At 46.8% G+C, this 19,597-nt stretch overlaps 1 protein-coding gene and 1 long non-coding RNA gene across 6 annotated transcripts in view; both read right to left on the bottom strand.

Annotated features, from left to right (window-relative positions):
- EHMT1 (euchromatic histone lysine methyltransferase 1) overlaps window positions 1-19,597 on the bottom strand; it is a 147,500-nt gene that overhangs the window by 98,577 nt on the left and 29,326 nt on the right. The gene's annotated exons all lie outside the window — the stretch shown is intronic.
- The window catches only part of LOC149749074 (uncharacterized), a 48,076-nt gene continuing 29,040 nt past the window's right edge, over window positions 562-19,597 (bottom strand). The window contains exon 2 of the long non-coding RNA XR_016393694.1: window positions 562-19,597. This exon is cut by the window's right edge and continues 25,064 nt beyond it. This is a non-coding gene — a long non-coding RNA (uncharacterized LOC149749074).

Genomic DNA, 19,597 nt, shown 5'->3' with positions numbered 1-19,597 from the left:
AATACTCAAAGTAGGCTACTCAACAGAGAACAATACCATGACGGCTAGGACATCCTAAACTTTCTACCAAAACAATAATAAATCATTATTTCCTCACAAAACACAAAAAGGTTAATATTAAGGAAAAAAGGTTCACTTGAAATTTTTAACTGTTTAAAATTTTTATTATTATATATTTAATAAATCCCAAACCCGTGACTCTTTTATTAAAGAAAACAGGCTTTTACAACTCGACAGCTTTCTACAGCATAGAAACTAATGTCAACTCAACCCTGGGGTCATTCTTCAGTCCCAGACGTGGAATGTGAACTTTCCGGGGGGCTGAATGGCATTGCGCGTCACTATCCACTCCCCCTGGGGGCACAGGGAGGTGCCAAGGTCAGACATGGTCGGTCAAAACCGCATAGGGAAGAGCAGGGTGAGGGCCCCCCACATGGAGGTCACCCTCGCCCCGAGGCTGAGACTGAGGACAGGAGGGGCACGGTGGGCACTGAGGCTCCAGGGAATGAGGGCCAAGAAAGGACCGGAACAAACCAACAGCTGGAAGAGGAGGGAAGTGAGGAAACGACAGGGTAGAGGCTGGTCCTGAGTTTCTGGAGAGAAAGCTGACCCTTCCTACTACCACAGATAATGAAGGAATTTAAGTAGGAGCAATTCTGTACCGATTTTATATCCATAATACATTAAATCAAATTACAGTTCCTCAGGAAGACCAACGGATTTGTAGGACAAAAGAATTTGCAGGATGTGCAATGCAGATACTACAAAATTTTAGCAAAATCCTGCAGCTTCAGGCTGAATACAGTTCTCAGGATTCCAATCTGATTCCTGCACAATGAGGTGCTGATTATACATATGCAGCAAAAACAACAAAAACATGGCAGGTTTCTGACTGAAAAGACATGGTTTCACGTGTCCCTCACACTGGCAGCACCTGCCTCCCATCACCTGCCTCGGCTGCTCAGAAACCCGTGAAGGATAATCTCACGATGGCAAAACTCCTAGTTACGAACACCGGTGCCTCATGGAGAAGAGGAACAACGCAATCTCTACCTTTCCCAATGGCCTCCTCCTTCAGTCCGTCCACTTGTGCTACTGGTGATCAGCCTGATGTTTTTAATAGTCTAAGCAACAAAACCCCACAAGTTAGACAATTAAGCATCCAAGAGGATACATGATAATTACATTGGTCAGTCATGACATGATTCTGTGAAAGAAAACCTACTATTGCCTATGAAAAACTCTTATATTTTTCATTAAGAACATTTAAGAGAGACTAGAAAAAGACATGTAAAAATAAGAATACAGTACATAACGAAGAGCCATTTCAAATCAGTAGAAAGAAAGAATAATCAATAAAATGGTCACTGAGACAACGGCTAACCATGGGTGAAAGGTTATCATAAATATAAATCAATGAATGAAACAAATATAAATTAATAAAACCATAAAAGCACTAGGAGAAAATACCTGATACCCCTGAAATGAGGAACTCCTGATTCTAAACATAACACTAAGACCAGCAGTCAAAAAATAAAAACTACAGAGTTAACTACCAAAATATTTTAAACATTTATGTGACTAAATAAATAAACTTTAAAAGACAGAAAAACTGGGACTTCCCTGGTGGCACAGTGGTGAAGAATCCGCCTGCCAATGCAGGGGACACAGGTTCAAACCCTGGTCCAGGAAGATCCCACATGCCACGGGGCAACAAAGCCTGTGTGCCACAACTACTGAGCCTGTGCTCTAGAGCCCACAAGCCACAACTACTGAGCCCACGTGCCTAGAGCCCGTGCTCTGCAACAAGAGAAGCCACCGCAATGAGAAGCCCGCGCACTGCAACGAAGAGTAGCCCCCACTCACAATTAGAGAAAGCCCACGTGCAGCAACGAAGACCCAACGCAGCCAATAAATAAATAAATAAATATTCCTTAAAAAAAAAAAAACAGAAAAATTATATGCAATGTATGTGGCTAAGTATAATACCCTTGATATTATTCTTAACTCTAGAAGGAAGAAATAAATAATAACTACAAACTAAATTTTTAGAAAAGACAACCACCGAGAAAATGGGCAGAAGAATTAAACAGGCATGCCTAAATGGCCAACAGACATACAGGAGACGTTCAGCCCCTTAGTAACCACGGATCAGTGAGAACTTGTTCCACAAGAAGAGTCTTACACAGAAGACAAAGTGAGTCAAAGACACTGTACGAAAACTACAGCTCAGTCCTCTCATAGACACAGACTCAAAGATCGTTAACTGAATATTAGCAAATGAATCCAGCTACAGGTAAAAGGAATCACACATCCATGACCAAGTAGGATTCATCCCAAGAATGCAAGGTTGGTTTAACATCTGACAATCAACTGATGTAACAAATATCAATAGAATCCAGGACAAAACTCATGATGACCATAAGGACATCGACGAAAGACTCATGGTTGACACCACACTTAACAGTGAATGGCCAATGCTTCCACCAAAGATCGGGGACAAGCCACAAAGGTCCACTCCCACCGTTTCGCCTCAACACTGCAACAGAGCACCAGGGCTCTGGCCAGCGCAGTGGGGGTGGGAGGACAATACAAGTAAGAAAAAAACTGCCCATAATCCTACCAGCAATAGTAAACATCTTACTATACTCGGTACAGGTATTTTACATTCATGGATAATATAATATACTGGTTTCAATCTATTTTTTTCACTCAACCTGATATCTGTAACATTATCTTTAAGATGTGCAGTAGTGTTGTGTCATGTGGTTACGACCGACTCCTCTTAGCTGTTGTAAACCCCACTGCAGCCATCTCTTTGCAAACCCTTATTAAGAATGTCAGTCACTTCACTCTTGGTGCATCATCACCAAGCTCAACGCCTCCTCCACCGTCCACAGACTCTGCTGCTACCTTCTTATTTTAAGCCACATCACCCCTGAAGTCACGAGTAGTAGGAACAGTCTATCAACTCATTTTCTCACTCCAGTCTCTCCCCTCTTCAGTCTAACATCTATTCTACAGTTAAAATCACCTCCTAAAACTGTGATCTTCCCATAATCTTCTCAAAACATCCAGTGCTCCCCCTGTCCACAAGCTCACATTCACACCTAACAACACAAAAGGTCACAAACTGGCCAATGGCCAGATCTAGCCCAAGCCCATTTGTGTGCTTCCCACCAGCTAAGAATGGTTTTTGTACATTTAAGTTAAAAAAATAACAAAGAATATGCATCAGAGACCGTGTGCAGCATACACAGCTGTCCCTTTACAGAAAAAGTCTGCTGACTCTTAACCCAGCGCAACAATTTTCGGGTCCAAATTAGCCTGTCAAACACCCTTAGGTGCCAGCCTACAGCATCAAGCTACTCAGAGTCCCTGGGCCGGGACCCTTGGTCTTGGGCCGCCGCATGTGTCTTCCTCCCAGCTTTCACCCCTGAAGGTCCAGCTCTGCACTGAGCCCTGCAAGGTCCCACAGCCCTACCAGCTTCTGTGTCCTCTCGGGATGCGGAGTCCCCAGGAAACTGACTTAGACTTACTCATACAAGCAAACCCCAGCACCCAGCCTAACAACTGCCCCACGACACACATTCCATGGCTGTCTGAAGAGCACATTTAAAGGGATGACTGAGGGCTTCCCTGGTGGCGCAGTGGTTGAGAGTCCGCCTGCTGATGCAGGGGACGCGGGTTCGTGCCCCGGTCCGGGAAGATCCCACATGCCACGGAGCGGCTGGGCCCGTGAGCCATGGCCGCTGAGCCTGCACGTCCGGAGCCTATGCTCCGCAGCGGGAGAGGCCACAACAGTGAGAGGCCCACGTACCGCAAAAAAATAATAATAATAAAAAATAAAGGGATGACTGACTATAAAGTGCAGGCCTGTAACATCGAGAGATAAGTCACGGAGTCACAGAAACACTGCACAAAGGAGAGCCCCACAGCGCCACACTGATCTGCACTTGCTCTTCAAGACTAGACAGAAAAACAAAGGGAACAAAAGGAAAAGCTCTGGAGCCAGGAGCCAGGGAGCATTCTAGGCTCTCTGCCAGTATGAAAGTGAGTCCGGCTGCACTGAGGGAACTGGGAAGGAGAGGGAGCTTGGAGGGTTACCACCGTCACGTTCTTTGATACACGCCAGTCAAGACTGTAATCCTGCTTAGCTTCTTCTGGCTCCTAGAATTTGCTTCGTAAATACGGCTCCGTGAAGAGACTGGCGCCCAGGAGGCCCTGGGGTTTACACAGGTTACAGATGCAGCGTGGTCGTCCCGGCTTCTGCCACCGTCCCGTGGACAAAGCCACGGCTGTCAGGCCCCACATCTCTGCGCTCCAGGACAGGGACCCACATCTTCCGAAGAAAGGACTGGGTGTTTCAGAAACTCTCCCACCAGGCGCCCCACCTCTGTCACCATTTCTCCTAGCTGTATGGCAGAGTGGGAATGGGGTGGCTCTGGCCTGTCACCCCCGCCCCCGGGGCTGGTCAGACTGCGAGCTCGATCCCAGACCAAGGGTGGTCCTGCTCCAACCGCACGTACAGCAAACATGGAGTCACCTCCAGGGCCCGCTCGGGACGGGCCGGGGGCTGGGTGAGCAGTATCACCACGTTCACGAGCTGCTCCTTCACACAGGCAGTGTGACCAGAGTCATGGAATTGTGTCATTTCCTATCCTCTCATTGGTACATACTTTTCACAATGACTAACGTGAGAGGAAGGGCCTTGAAGTGTTTTTTTGTTTGTTTGTGTTTTGGTTTTTTTTTTTGGCGGTACGCGGGCCTCTCACTGTTGTGGCCTCTCCCGTCGCAGAGCACAGGCTCCAGACGCGCAGGCTCAGCAGCCATGGCTCACGGGCCGAGCCGCTCCACAGCACGCGGGATCCTCCCGGACCGGGGCACGAACCCGCGTCCCCTGCATCGGCAGGTGGACTCTCAACCACTGCGCCACCAGGGAAGCCCCGGGAAGCCCCTGAAGTGTTTTTGATGAGAAGAAAGCTTTCAATCCGCTGAAACACGGTGGATGTGATAGAGGCTCCCTGAGGGCAGCACGCGTGTCTCTTCCTGGCTGAAGCGCAGCCGGTTTAACTGTGGGCTGAGCCCCGGGCACAGTCCTGGTCATCGGTCAGGGGACCCTAGCAACTGACCATGTCCCCAGGCCGGAGTCCCCGTGGCCCTGCGTGGGAGGGAAAGCGAGGCTAGACGGAATTTATACACCAAGAAAAAGGAGAAACCTGTTCCCCTCTTCACATCTGAAGAGCAGCACCCCTCTCCAAAGCACCACAAATAAGAAACAGCGGCGGGGGGGCGGGGGGATGTCAACCCCCGGGGCACATGGCCGTCTGCCAGGCACCGCAGAACCACCAGGCTCCAGCACGAAGACGATAGACGGCTTGAGCATCTGCTGGGCAGGAGAGCCCCGAGGCTTCCTGCGATGTCGTCCTACAGCCACAGTCCTGAGAGGAGGACCAGCCCTTACTGAGCAGGGACTTAACGGGATAGGCTTCACTGGCAAAAAGGCAGCCCCCGGCTCATCGGGACGGGGCGCCATCTGGTGGTGAAAAGCTAAGTGCAGGCTACGTGCAGAAAACCAGAGAAATTCATTAAAAAGTTTTCCTTCAAATCAGAAAGGTTCTTGGGAGAAGACCATATTCCTAATATTATCGGAGGGTTTTTTTTTTTAATCTTTCCATAATACTACTCTGTAATAGGACTGAAATACCACGGGAAAAACAAGCACAGTCATAGCTGAATTTCATTCAAAACCCCCATTTTGACAAAAAGACTAAGCACGGTAACAATAGTAAACCAAAGGAGGTGAATATTTTGAAGCATGTACCACAAAATTTGGGATCTGTTCCCCATCAGAATGAAAGCTCTGTGAGCAACAGGAATTCTGTGGGGTTCTGATTCATCGTTGTCCTACCACACCCTCCAGCAGCTCTGAGAACAGCTCAGCCCCAGAACCAGGTTACACCCCAAAGAGCACAGAGCAGCCCAGAGGTTTTGCTCCCCTGGGTTACAGCTGTTACCTACCATGTTAGAAATCAAAACTGAGACAGTCCATCACTTTCTTTCAAAATAACAATAAACACATTACATGTTAACATATAATATATTTACGAAAAATAACCATGTTTCAAAACAAAAAAGTAGAGACAAGAGTGGCATTGCTTTACTTGTTTACAAGTGTCTTTCTTGGCTTAACAGAGCAACACTCAAACCCTACACGCGGCCCAGGGCCTATCATGTCCCAGGCTGCTCTAGAAACCTGTGCCCTACGCTTAGGACTGGACGAGAGGGGAAAAGGCAGATAGCAGTCTGACCTGACAGCCCTGGAAGGGCCTTGGGGCCCCTCTGCTATGGTGTCCACTACACAGTAGGTGCTGACGGCGCTCTCCTGAGTGGAGGAACAGAGACTGAGCAGGGGCTGGTGCTGAGGAGCCGGGAAGAGAAGGGCAAGGGTGGGGAAGGATGAGGTGCAGCCCGGTGGGGTTGGGGGGAGTGTGAGGCCTGGGCCCTCGCGCTGCAGGGGGAACTCTCATTTTGTATCTGATTACAAGTACAGGATGCAACTCTTTGGGGCAGCTTTGTTTTGATAGAGCATTTCAATTCAGGGTCATCTTCTCTTCAGGATTTTAATGCTCATTACTTTTTTTTTTTTTTTGCGGTACGCGGGCCTCTCACCGTTGTGGCCTCTCCCGTTGCGGAGCACAGACTCCGGACGCGCAGGCTCAGTGGCCATGGCTCACAGGCCCAGCCGCTCCGCGGCATGTGGGATCTTCCCGGACCGGGGCACAAACCCGTGTCCCCTGCATCGGCAGGCAGACTCTCAACCACTGCGCCACCAGGGAAGCCCCACTCTTACTTTTTAAAAATACAGTAATCATGAATCAAAGTGCATACAAATGAGGGCTTGTATTAATTTGTTTTTACTGTAAAACTAATACATGCTCATTATTTTTTAAAAACTTATATTCCACAAAATATTTTAAAAATCACTGTCAATATCTGGGACTTCCCTGATGGTCCAGTAGTAAAGAATCAGCCTTACAACAGAAAGGAGGCAGGTTCAATCCCTGGTCAGGGAACTAAGATCCCACATGCCGCGGGGCAACTAAGCTGCGTGCCACAACTACTGAGCTCTCGCACCTGAACTAGAGCCTGCGTGCTGCAAACTACAGAGCCCACGCACCCTGGAGCCTGCAGGCCACAGCTAGAAAGAAGCCTGCGCACCATAACGAGAGATCCCTCATGCTTCAGTGAAGATCCTGCATGCTGGTACTAAAACCCAACGCAATCAAAAAAAAAAAAAAAAAAACCCTTCACTGTCAATCTCAATCCCATAATTCACAATATCCAAGTTAACTACTGGTATATTTCCCTCTGTTTTTTTTTTTCCCCAAACTTAGTAAGACACTTAAATTTAAACTCATCTGTAGTATATACAAATACTAACAGAATAATAATAACTACAAAGAGGAAACCCTCACTAACCCATCATTTAAATTCTACAAGGGATCCAGGGCCTGCAGCAAACACGGGGTGGGCCTCCCAGGGGCTGCCCCCACGCACTCGGCCACATGCACCAGTGCCAGGTCTGCAGCCCTCACAAAGAGTCGTGAAAGACATAGCTGGAGAGGAGCTGCCAGCCAGCTACAGCCCTGTCGCTGTCCAGCCCTGCCATCGCCAAGAATGTACCCCAAGAAAGATGCCCTTGGAAGGAAGAGAGCAGCAAACACAAGAATGGAAGGACAGCCCTCCCCTCCCTGGGCCCTGAGACCAGGGTAACAGGCAGGGGAAGAGCCAGGCCAGCTGCCCCAGGACAGCACCTGCCCTGCCAGCACACCAGAGATGATCAGGACACCAGTCGAGGGGCAGGAGCATCTGGACGGTGGGAGAGGCCGCAGGGGGTGGGGGTGGGGCAGGCAGAGGTCTGTGGGGCAGCGCAGAGGGCAGCGCTGGGGAGGCTCCTCTCTGCCCCAGGTTCTCCGTGGAGCCAGAAGAAGATTCCAGTGGACCATGAGCGCAGGGAGGCAGCAAGGACAGTGTGACGGAGAAGACAAGGTGATACCAGCTCCAGTCACCTTCACCCCTGCTCTGATCCTGCTGGTCTCCCTGGGTCAGCTGAGTGAAGCCTGGAGGCCTGATACTCTCCAAGAGCTGACTCCTTCCAGCACCCAAGACTCCTCCACAGCCAGGCAGGCTCCCACCTCAGGGCCTTCCTTTGCATTGCATTCCTCTCTCCAGGACCCACACCCTCACCTCCTTTAAGTCTTTGATCAAATATCACTTTCACAGGGACTTCCCTGGGTTCGAGCCCTGGTCCGGGAAGCTCCCACATGCCATGGAGCAACTAAGCCCATGCGCCACAACTACTGAGCCTGCGCTCTAGAGCCCACGAGCCACAACTACTGAGCCCACATGCCACAAGTACTGAGCCCACAAGCCACAAGTACTGAGCCCGCGAGCCACAGCTACTGAGCCCGCGTGACTAGAGCCTGCGCTCTGCAACAAGAGAAGCCACCACAGTGAGAAGCCCGACACCACAACGAAGAGTAGCCCCCACTCGCTGCAACTAGAGAAAGCCCACGAGCAGCAACAAAGACCCAATGCAGCCAAAAATAAATAAATAAGTTAATTAATTCATTTAAGAAAAAAAAGGCTGCTGCTATTTAAAAAACAAAAATCACTTTCACATAGGGAACAACAAAAAGACTAGATAAACTGGACTTTTACCAGAAATAAAAACTTTTGTGCTTCAAAGGACACTCACAAGAAAGTGGAAAGTCAACACACAAAATGAGAAAAAATATCTTTTCACATTAATATCATAATGCCAATATTATTTTTGGCATTATTCATAATAGCCAAAAAATGGAAATAATCCAAATGTCCATCCACTGATGAATGAAAAAAACAGTGTGGTCTATCCACACCAGGAACTATGGTTCGACTATAAAAAGAAATGAGATACTGATACACAAGAGGACAGGATGGTCCTTGAAAACAGTAAGATAAGTGAAAGAAGCCAGTCACAAAAGATCACATACTGTATGACTCTGTTTATGTGAAATGTCCAGAATATGCAAATCTACAGAGACACAAGGTAGACTAGTGGTTGCCAGGGGCCGAGGGAGGAGGAAACAGAGAGTGACAGCTGATGGGAAGAGACTTCTTTGAGGGATGATGGAAATGGTCTGTGTTTTTTGTGCTCCACTGATTGACATACCCAAGCTTCTGGACTAGTAATTCTGGTATATAATAGGTAAAAAGTATGTGACGAATGGAGGGGTGAGAGGGGGGAGGGGGGAGGGGGGAGGGAGGGAGGGGAAAAGGGAGAAAAAGAACGGATGGAGGGAGGGAAGGATACCCCTCCTCTGGAGGGAGACTGGAAGTCCCTAGAGGTGGACAAGGGGGCACCCAAAGCCACCTCCCCTGCCGGCACCTCTTCCTTCTTTGGGCTTCCTTCTGCGTGCTGCATCTCAATCGGCCTTACCTCTTCTCCAAGGCAGAAAACAAGAAGTGAGGTCTTTGAAAGTCCATAAAGTAGATATGAGCTCTCTCCTGTTCTTAGCACTCTATCACTTTTCTTTTTAGAAGCAAGTCTGTGAGGGACTTTCCTTGGAGGTCCAGTGGTTAGGGCTCCATGCTTCCACTGCAGGGGGCACGGGTTTGATCCCTGGTCAGGGAACTAAGATCGCGCATGCCACGTGGCCAAAAAATAAATACAAAAAAATTTTTTTAATTAAAAAAAAAAAGTGGGCTTCCCTGGTGGCGCAGTGGTTGAGAGTCCGCCTGCCAATGCAGGGGACACGGGTTCATGCCCCGGTCCGGGAAGATCCCACGTGCCCCGGAGCGGCTGGGCCCGTGAGCCATGGCCGCTGGGCCTGTGCGTCCGGAGCACGGGAGAGGCCACAACGGTGAGAGGCCCGCGTACCGCAAAAAAAAAAAAAAAAGTGGTTTATCTTGAAGGTGAGGACAGTTTGGACGGGCTCTTTTCTGGATCCTATGAAACCCACCAAGCATCATACACTCATTCTACATAAAACAAATTCCTATGAGATGTCAGATGCCAAAAAGGCTGGACCATTGTGATAAGCAGCATAACAGTATACCTTTCAACCCTCAGTTCTCTAAAGAGAAGATAAAATGCTTAAAGGAATGTATTTTTAATTTTAAAAACCCACCAAAACTTTTATTTCACTTAAATAAACTTTTCCGCTTTGGTTATATTGTTCTTATTCTCTTAATGCCATGATCCAAAGACGATTCATACTGCTTTAACCAAAAGATAAAAATCTTATATACCCTTAAAAAAAAAAAAAAAAAAAAAAAAGCCCATCTCTAAATTTCTCTTAAAATGAAAAGCAAAAAAAAAAAAAAAAAAAAAAAAAAAAAGAAAAGCAAAAGTCTACCCAAGCAAAGACCTCCCGCCCCTGCCCAGCCCCCACCTCAGGGCTGCAGTCTGCACCTGCCAATGAATGGTCTCCCTTGGTCCACCCTCCCCACAAAGGGAGCTTTCTTCCCAGGAGGAGGTGGGGATAGAGGGGGAGGGGGAGGGGATGCAGAACCTGCCCTGTGGGCAGGACCTCACAGCTTGGGAACTATCTCCTCTAAAAGCACATTTCTGACTCAGAAAAGACGAAAATACCTCCTTTAAGGGCTGAGCGGCTAACCTTCACCAGCAATGAAATTTACAAAGGCACCCAGGTAGAAGCCTCCTCTCAGAACCACACACACACACACACACACACACACCACACACCACACACACACACACACACCACCACCACCACCACCACCACCACCACCACCACCACCACCACCACCACCACCACCACCACCACCACCACCACCACCACCACCCCGGGCAGCTCAGAGGAGCCGCCCCTCTTGTCCCCTTTTCCTCATCTGAGGGCTGAGCTGGGGTTTCCTCAGATCCAGGAGAGTGGCCTACCCTCCCCCACTCTTTTGTTCTAAGAACAAGTTCTAGAACAGGCTGCCTATGAACCAATCTGCTCCAATCCTACTATTTCTGATATATTTACGATAAATAAAACCTTGGCCCCTCACTAGGTCGCCCCCCAAGGTGAATCTAACCTTCTTAACCACTTATACACCATCTTGCTTTCCTAGGGAATCACCTAGAAAACCCAAGCGGAAGCTCTGCGGCCTCCGGTCTCTGCCTCTCTCCCCGGCCTCCTTGCCTCCTGGCTGTCAGGCCAAGGGAAATGGAGTCTCGCAGGCACCGAGGCGGACAGGGCGCCCCTGTCGAGGGTCAGTGCCCGTCTCACGCCCACCTGGCTCCCACAGGCATCTCAGAGCCGCAGGAGCTCGGCCAGCCTCGCCTCAGTCACCCCGGAGGCTCCCAGGCGGCAGGGAAGGAGAACACTAGAAAACATCAGCAAGAAAACTCCAGTAATCTATTTATAAATGCTCGAGTAAGAGAAAAACTACTGAGTTATCGTCGGACTGAGCAGTCACAAGCTCCTCATTGCCTTACCTGGTTTTCAACACCTGCAGCTTTGGGAGGACCTCCAACCCCACTCCCAAGACATCAAAACAGGATTATTTTGCAGGGCTGGGGGCAGGGGTGGGGGTGGTTAGGTTAGGGACAGGGGCGGGAGGTGGTCCCACCAGTACAACAGACAACCCAAGCTCCTAGGCCCTGACCAGGTAGCCTACCCGAGCTTCAAGCCCGCACGGCACAACCCTCATTGAACAAACATTTGTAAGCAATCAGTTTTCTTGGAAGGAAACTGACTGACTGTACATTTATTGTCTTCACCCTAAAAATGGTGAAGTTCCTTCTACAGAAACCATCAATACAGTTCATTCCCCTCTGCCAAAAAAAAAAAAAAAAAAAAAATCGCTCCTAGGAGGGTCTCTCAGGATCAGCTTCACTTAAAAAACCTAACAAAAACCTAGGAAAGGACTCTAACGTCCAGTCTAAGAGAACAAGAGCGGCTTGACCAGCCCCACCTTAGAGATTCACCTCTAGAGCCAACAGCCCATGTGACTAAACCTCAGAGAAGCAAGGCTACAGCTCACCCACCTCACCTCACCACAGGGCTTCAGTCCTCCTCCCAAAAGCCTGCAGAGGGGCAGGGTCTCAGCGCCCCAAACTCACCACGGCCACCTGCACAGCCAGCCTCCACCCTCAAACATCTCCACCCATCCCCCACTCACAAACTTCCTCTCACAGAGACCCTTTTACAGCTGTGCCAGCCCTCCAGTCAAGTCCAAGTTGTAGCTCTTAACACAAAACAATAAATGTTTGAAGTCCTTTTTTTTTAAAGGAGGCAATAACTCAATAATAGTCTATTCAGGTTTCATGCAAACTGCAACATAAAAACACAAATAGGGACTTCCCTGGTAGCACAGTGGTTAAGAATCCACCTGCCAATGCAGGGGACACGGGTTCGATCTCTGGTCTGGGAAGATCCCACATGCCGCAGAGCAACTAAGCCCATGCGCCACAACTACTGAAGCCCGCGAGCCTGGAGCCCGTGCTCCACAACAAGAGAAGCCACCGCAACGAGAAGCCCGTGCACCACAATGAAGAGTAGCCCCCGTTCACCGCAACTAGAGAAAGTCCGCACACAGCAACAAAGACCCAATGCAACCATAAATAAATAAATACATAAAAATAAAAACACAAATATAATTTCCTATTGTTTAGGTCATATGAAAGTAAATACTACCAACCTTTCATATAAATGCTCTTCTTTAAACCCCCCACCCACTTTCAGTCTTTTTGGTTGGATGCTGGTGTTGAACTTGGGCCTCCGGGCTGTCACCGGGATCACGTCAAAAAAATGAATAACAAGTCGTTCCCTCTTAAGTGCCCGGATTCCACTCAGCCAAGAGCAAACCAGGTGCCGGACTTGAACTTCAGATGCAAAAAACAGCGTTGACAGACCCAGGTCATTTACAAACCTGTTCAGCTCACACAGAGCACAGAACCATCCCACCCCATCTCAGATAGAAAAGGCATGCACGTGCTAATAGAAATAAATGTAACTGTTCACTCATTATTAAGAAAATGCATTTAAAGCAACAAAAGTATCATTTTCCACCTATCAGACTGGCAAAATATTCTGAAGTTTGATATCTGAGAGTATGGATAAACAGGCAATTCTCATTACTGCTAGTGCAATAAGATTAATGAAACCTCTGTGGGGCAACTTGGCAATATTTGTAAAATTTAAAAGCACACATAACCCTTGGCAAAACATTTCTACTCTTTAGTTTACTGTAAGGTACACTTGGAAAAGCTCTCCAAATCACAGTAACAAGGAAATTCACTCGGCCTTCTTTCTTCATTAGACAATCTAAATATCCAACTAGTTACACAAATTGCTACATCCCTACAAGGCAATAATACTAAAGGCTCCTGAAAAGTCTAAGAATAAGCCATGTCCTACTGTGGGAAAATCATGGTGACTAGCCAAAGGTCAGGTAAAGAATGGGGCGTCTGCAAGATCCCCGTAAGAGTAGATGCCAGCATGTGAATAAAAATCTTTTGGAAGGAATTATAATAAAGTATTAATAGCGTGACCTTTGTAAGTAAGATTAAAGCAGAAAGGGAGATGGAAGGTTACTTTGCAATATGCACCCTTTTTTACTAGTTAACTTTTTTTGTTCTTGTTTCTTCTTTTGGACCTAAATGTACTAGGAATTCTGATCAATCCAACTCCATAGATGACGCACTGTCACCACCGGACCATGCTTTTCTTCACTCGTTCAATTATTTTTAATTATGTAGTAAGGACCCATTAGCCCACCAACCACAACAAAACTAAGACCCTGACAATAATCTGTCTAACCAGCCACATGGTCTCCTCACCCCATTACCCCTGCCTCCTCACACCCAAAGAAACTACCAAAACAGAGCCTGCGGACTGCAGCTTCATGAAAAAAAAAGTCCCCAAATTAATGCACTAATGACAAATTCACCTAAAGAAGGTACAAACGAACAATAAAATAAATCCAAGAAATGAGAAGGAAGAAAATCATAAAATGAGTGGAAATTTCTATTACAAATACAGATGAAAGCTTCTATACCAAGTATGATTTTTTTTTCAAGTATGATTTTTAAAACTCAATATATCAGGAATAGAAGAGAATCTTCCTTACCCTGATAAAGAATATTAAAAACTAATAGAGTAGGGCTTCCCTGGTGGCACAGTGGTTGGGAGTCCGCCTGCCGATGCAGGGGGCACGGGTTCGTGCCCCGGTCCGGGAGGATCCCACATGCCGCTGGGTCTGCGCGTCCGGGGGCCTGTGCTCCACAACGGGAGAGGCCACAGCAGTGAGGCCCGCGTACCGCAAAAAACAAACAAACGAACGAACAAAAAACTAATAGAGTAAACATCATCCTAAATGAGGAAATACTGGAAACATTCCCTTCAAAATCAAGAATGATCATAAAGGGGGATTCCCAGGCAGTCCAGTGGTTAGGACCCCACGCTTCCACTGCAGGGGGCATGGCTTTGATCCCTGGTGGGGGAACTAAGACCCCACAAGCCACGCAGCGCAGCCAAATAAATAAATAATATAAAATAAAATTGTAAAAAAAAAAAGAACGATCATGAAAAGCAAATAAAAACTAGACAGAGGGACAGAATGACAGAACAAACGTGGTAAAACGGCAACCACCCGGGGAATCTGAGTGAAGGGCACATGGAAATTCTGCGTATTATTTGTGTAAGATATTTAAGTTTGAAATCATCTCAAACTGGACAGTTCATTAACTAATAAAAATAAAACCAAGAACAAGGACCTCACGTCCATTCACCATTGTACTGGGAGTCCTAAACAATACAGTTAGACAAGAAATTTGCAGCCTGAGGACCAGAAAGGAAGAACTACAACTGTTATTATTTGTTATTATATGACCTACAAATTACTAGGAACAACAGTAGAGCTTAGCAAGGTGACTAAGATATAAGGTTAAATCATCAGTGAGTTGCCTTGCTATACACCATCAGTGAACAATTACACATGGTAATTAAAGAGAAGACATACATCATTTACAATGGCATCAGAGAAGTATCAGTTATCTAGAAATAACCCTACAAAAGATGGCAAGACCTCTACAGGAAAAATACAGTTTCACTGAGATTTTTTTTAACTAAACGAAATAGTGAGATATACTATATTCACCAATAGTAAGGCATAATACTGGGAAGATGTCAATTCTCATCACATTGATCTACAGACTCAGTATGCAATTCCAATTAATATCTCAACATAGTTTTTCATCAAATTTGATGATCCTAAAGCTTATACTGAAGAATAAATGGCCAAACACGTCCAGGATGCTTCTGAAGGAGAGGAGCACGGGGCAGTGGCGCTCCCCGGGTGTACGGAAGGCCCAAGTCCAGAAGGAGCCTCAGGCTCATGTGAGCTCTGGGAGGTGCTGTGTCAGATTCGTGGAGAAAGGAAGACTTGCTCAATCCCTGAAGCTAAGAAAAAACAACAAAGCACATGGAAAAAGGTGACACTGAACCACTACTCATATGTTTTTAAAAAAATTTTACATACAAGAAAAAAGCCAACTCTAGAAGAAATAAGGAATTAAACATCAAAAACACAACTTAAGCTAAAAGTTCAAAATCTAAGTAAATTTCTTTTAGACTGCGAGATAAAGGCAGGTTTCTTAAAATACGAAAACAACTAATTGTAAAACTAGGAGAACATATTCACAATACCCACACCTAACAAAGAATTAGCGCCAACGGGCTTCCCTGGTGGCGCAGTGGTTGAGAGCCCGCCTGCCGATGCAGGGGACACGGGTTCGTGCCCCAGTCCGGGAGGATCCCACGTGCCGTGGAGCGGCTGGGCCCGTGAGCCATGACCGCTGAGCCTGCGTGTCCGGAGCCTATGCTCCGCAACGGGAGAGCGGGAGAGGCCACAACAGTGAGAGGCCCGTGTACCGCAAAAAAAAAAAAAAAGAAAGAAAGAAAAAAAGAGCGCCAAGAATACACAAAGAACTGCAAAATAATAAGAAAAGCACAAAGCACCAAAAAGCAGACCAGGGCATCTACAGACATTTCACAATAAAAGGAAATACATTCAGTCAATAAACACGAGATGTCCAACATAATTCGTGATCAAGGAAATACCAATGAAGACAATAAGAAGATGCCATTCACACACATTCAAGTGACTGAAAGCAAAAGGCCTGGTAGGGCCACCGGCCTCCCCACCCTTCCTGTCTGCTCTCCCTCGGGCGGGTGCCCTGCTGGGATACAGGTGTCTGTCCATCCAGTTCACTGCTATGCACCAAGGGCGACAGGGTACAGGCAGGCTCCAGGCAGGCACTTGCTGACTGAGCAGAGGAAGGTGGAGGACGAGCAACCAGAGGTCCAGTGGGACCCCTTCCACAGCCCTGTTTTGGGGTGTGATCCCAGCCCCCACTCTGGGCCAAGCCTGGGGCCAAGGCGGTCAAGGAAAACAAAGCCAGTTTGAGCTCCTTCCTACAGATTAGTACGAGCCGATGTTTTTGTTTATTAGGAAGGTAACAGTAAAGGGAAATTTTGAAACAACCATCACATTAACTCAAAATTTTTCATTTCCTCCCAGTTTCTCCTCACACGTACACAATTCACATGACTGATCCGTACCAGTGATTTTCCCTTAAACATGCATGACATCTCCAGTCACCACATTAACAGTCGTAGAACACTTCATCAAGCTTCTCTATCATTGACCATCTGTGATTTTTCAATTCATCATTACTTCAAAAAACACTTTAATGTCTCCGTAAGTGATAATAACTGTGAACTCATCCATTCGTTATTCAACGATACTGAGTGAGCACTAATACATGCAAAGCATCGTCCTCTCTTTAGGTAAAGCCCTATCAGTGAGACTCCTGGATCCATGGGTAACAATAATTTTTGGTCTTTTTGACCAGCCTCCACCAGCAAGGCTGCCAGCTGTAAACAACTGACATGTTCCTTCCTACTGACTTCACCTCACACCGAGGGTCCCTGACACCTGCCTCTGCCCCCCACCTCACACTGGCTTGTATGAACCATCATCGGCAGCACCCACCACCCAGCCCGGACTCTGACCACCCTGGAGGCTCAGTCCCACGTGCTTGTTCCCTACACTTAGCAACTACAAAGACACCTCCCAGGGTCTGTCTATCCAATAACACACCTTGGCCTTTACACCAGTCTTCAGGTCTGTGTGCCTCCCTCTCTATATTCCCCAGTCTGGCCCATCCCACTGGGACCCAATCCCCATTATGTCTGTTGGTCTGCGACTCCATTTGGATATCACCAAACATTTGCTTATGTCTCCTGACATTAGTTATATGTACATGACTCCACTCAGGGGTAATTACATTTAAGAGAAAACCCAGCACAATCCCTATCAGGATCTCAGATGGCTTCTTTGTAAAAACTGACAGGTTGACCCTAAAATTCACATGGAAACTTAAGAGACACAGAATAGCCGAAACAATCTTGAAAAAGAAAAACAAAGTTGGAGGATTCACATTTCCCCATTTCAAAACTTCCTACAAAGCTACAGTAATCAAGATGGTGTGATACCTGCATAAAGACAGACATTTGATCAACAGAATAGAGAGTCCAGGAATAAACCCATACATCTATGGTCAACTGATTTTCAACAGATACCAAGACCATTCAATGGTGAAGGAACAGTCTTTTCAACAAATGGTGCTGGGATAGCCACATGCAAAAGAATAAAGTTGGACCCCTACCTGATACCATGTACAAAAATTAACTTTAAATGGATCAAAGATCTAAATATAAGAGCTAAAACTGTAAAACTCTAAGAAGAAAACATAGGCACAAATCTTCATGACCTAGGATTTAGCAACTGCTTCTCAGATATGACGCCAAAAGCACAAACAACAGAAGAAAAACAGAGAAACTGGACTTCATCAAAATTAAAAATGTCTGTGCTTCAAAGGACACCATCAAGGAAGTGAAAACACAACCCACAGAATGGGAAAAAATATTTGCAAGTCATATATCTGATAAGGAACCTGCATCTGTAATATACATATAAAGAACATATGCAACTCAATAATAAAAAGACAACCCAATTTTATAATGGGAAAAGGATCTGAACAGAGATTTCTCCAACAAATACAAATGACCAATAACCACATGAAAAGATCCTGAACATTATTAGTCATTAGAGAAACGCAAATCAAAACCACAATATACAGTCTCACACCCACTAAGATGATGATAATGAAAAGATGCACCATAACAAGAGTTGGTGATGACATAAAGAAATTGGACCCTCGGACACTGCTGATGGGAATGTAAAATGAGACAGTTGCTGTGGAAACTGTAAACAATCCCTTACTGAGATAACTGTAGATTTACATGAAGTGTAAGAAATAACACATAGACCTCCTTGTACATTCTGCCCAGTGTATTAGTTTCCCAGGGCTGCCGTAACAAAGTGCCACAAACTGGGTGGCTTAAAACAAATCTGTTTTTATCCTTTCATAGTTCTAGGGTCAGAGGTCCAAAATCAAGGTGTTGGTGACTTCCCTGGTGGTGCAGTGGTTAAGAATCCGTCTGCCAATGCAGGGGAAACGGGTTCGATCCCTGGTCCAGGAAGATCCCACATGCCGTGGAGCAACTAAGCCCATGCGCCACAACTACTGAGCCTGCGCTCTAGAGCCCGCGAGCCACAACTACTGAGCCTGCATGCTGCAACTACTGAAGTCTGTGAGCCTAGAGCCCGTGCTCTGCAACAAGAAGCCACTGCAATGAGAAGCCCGCGCACCGCAACGAAGAGTAGCCCCCACTGGCCACAACTAGAGAAAGCCCACGCGCAGCAACAAAGACCCAACGCGGCCAAAAATTTAAAAAAATACAAAGCCAAGGTGTTGGTCGGGCCACACTCCCTCTGAAGGCTCCAGTAGCTTCTGGTGGCTGTGGCAACCCTCGGCATTGCTCGGTTTACAGAGGCATCGCTCCAATCTCTGCCTGTGTTGTCACATGGCCGTCTTCCCTGTGCCTGTGTCACTGGAGTTAAGAACACCACCCTAAGTCCAGGATGATTTCACCTCCAGATTCTTAATAAATTACATTGGCAAAGATCCTATGTCCAAATAAGGGCACATCCTGGGATTCCAGATGAACATGAATTTAGGAGGACACCATTCAACCCACTAATGTCCAGTTTCCCTAAAGGTATCATTTTGCAAAACTACAGCATAATATCATAACCAGGCAACCCACCAACCTTATTCAGATTTCCTCACTTTTACTTGTATTCACACGTGAGTGTGTGTGTGTGTGTGTGTGTGTGTGTGTTAGGTTCTGCACAGTTTTCTCACCTGGTTAGCTGGCCGATCTACTATCACAGTGAAGATATTGAGCAGTTCCAACGTAATGTATGAAGGATCTGTCTGACTTTGGGGCAAAGAATGGATGGGATAGGTACAGCATGGGAAGCAGAAAAACTCGGAAGACCAGTTAAGGGGTGACCACTACAATCCAAGAAAGGTACCATGGCAAACTGGACCCAAGCAGTGATGCCGTGAGAGACAGTGGTGAGAGCAAAAGTTGTTCTGAGGGCACAGCCAGCAGGATTTTCCGATGAG

The sequence above is a fragment of the Delphinapterus leucas genome, chromosome 6, assembly GCF_059928025.1.
Source record: "Delphinapterus leucas isolate spDelLeu-1000000601 "Yukka" chromosome 6, BTC_Dleu_Yukka2, whole genome shotgun sequence".
Classification (NCBI taxonomy): Eukaryota; Metazoa; Chordata; class Mammalia; order Artiodactyla; family Monodontidae; genus Delphinapterus; species Delphinapterus leucas.
This window is presented reverse-complemented; position numbering and strand designations above follow the sequence as displayed.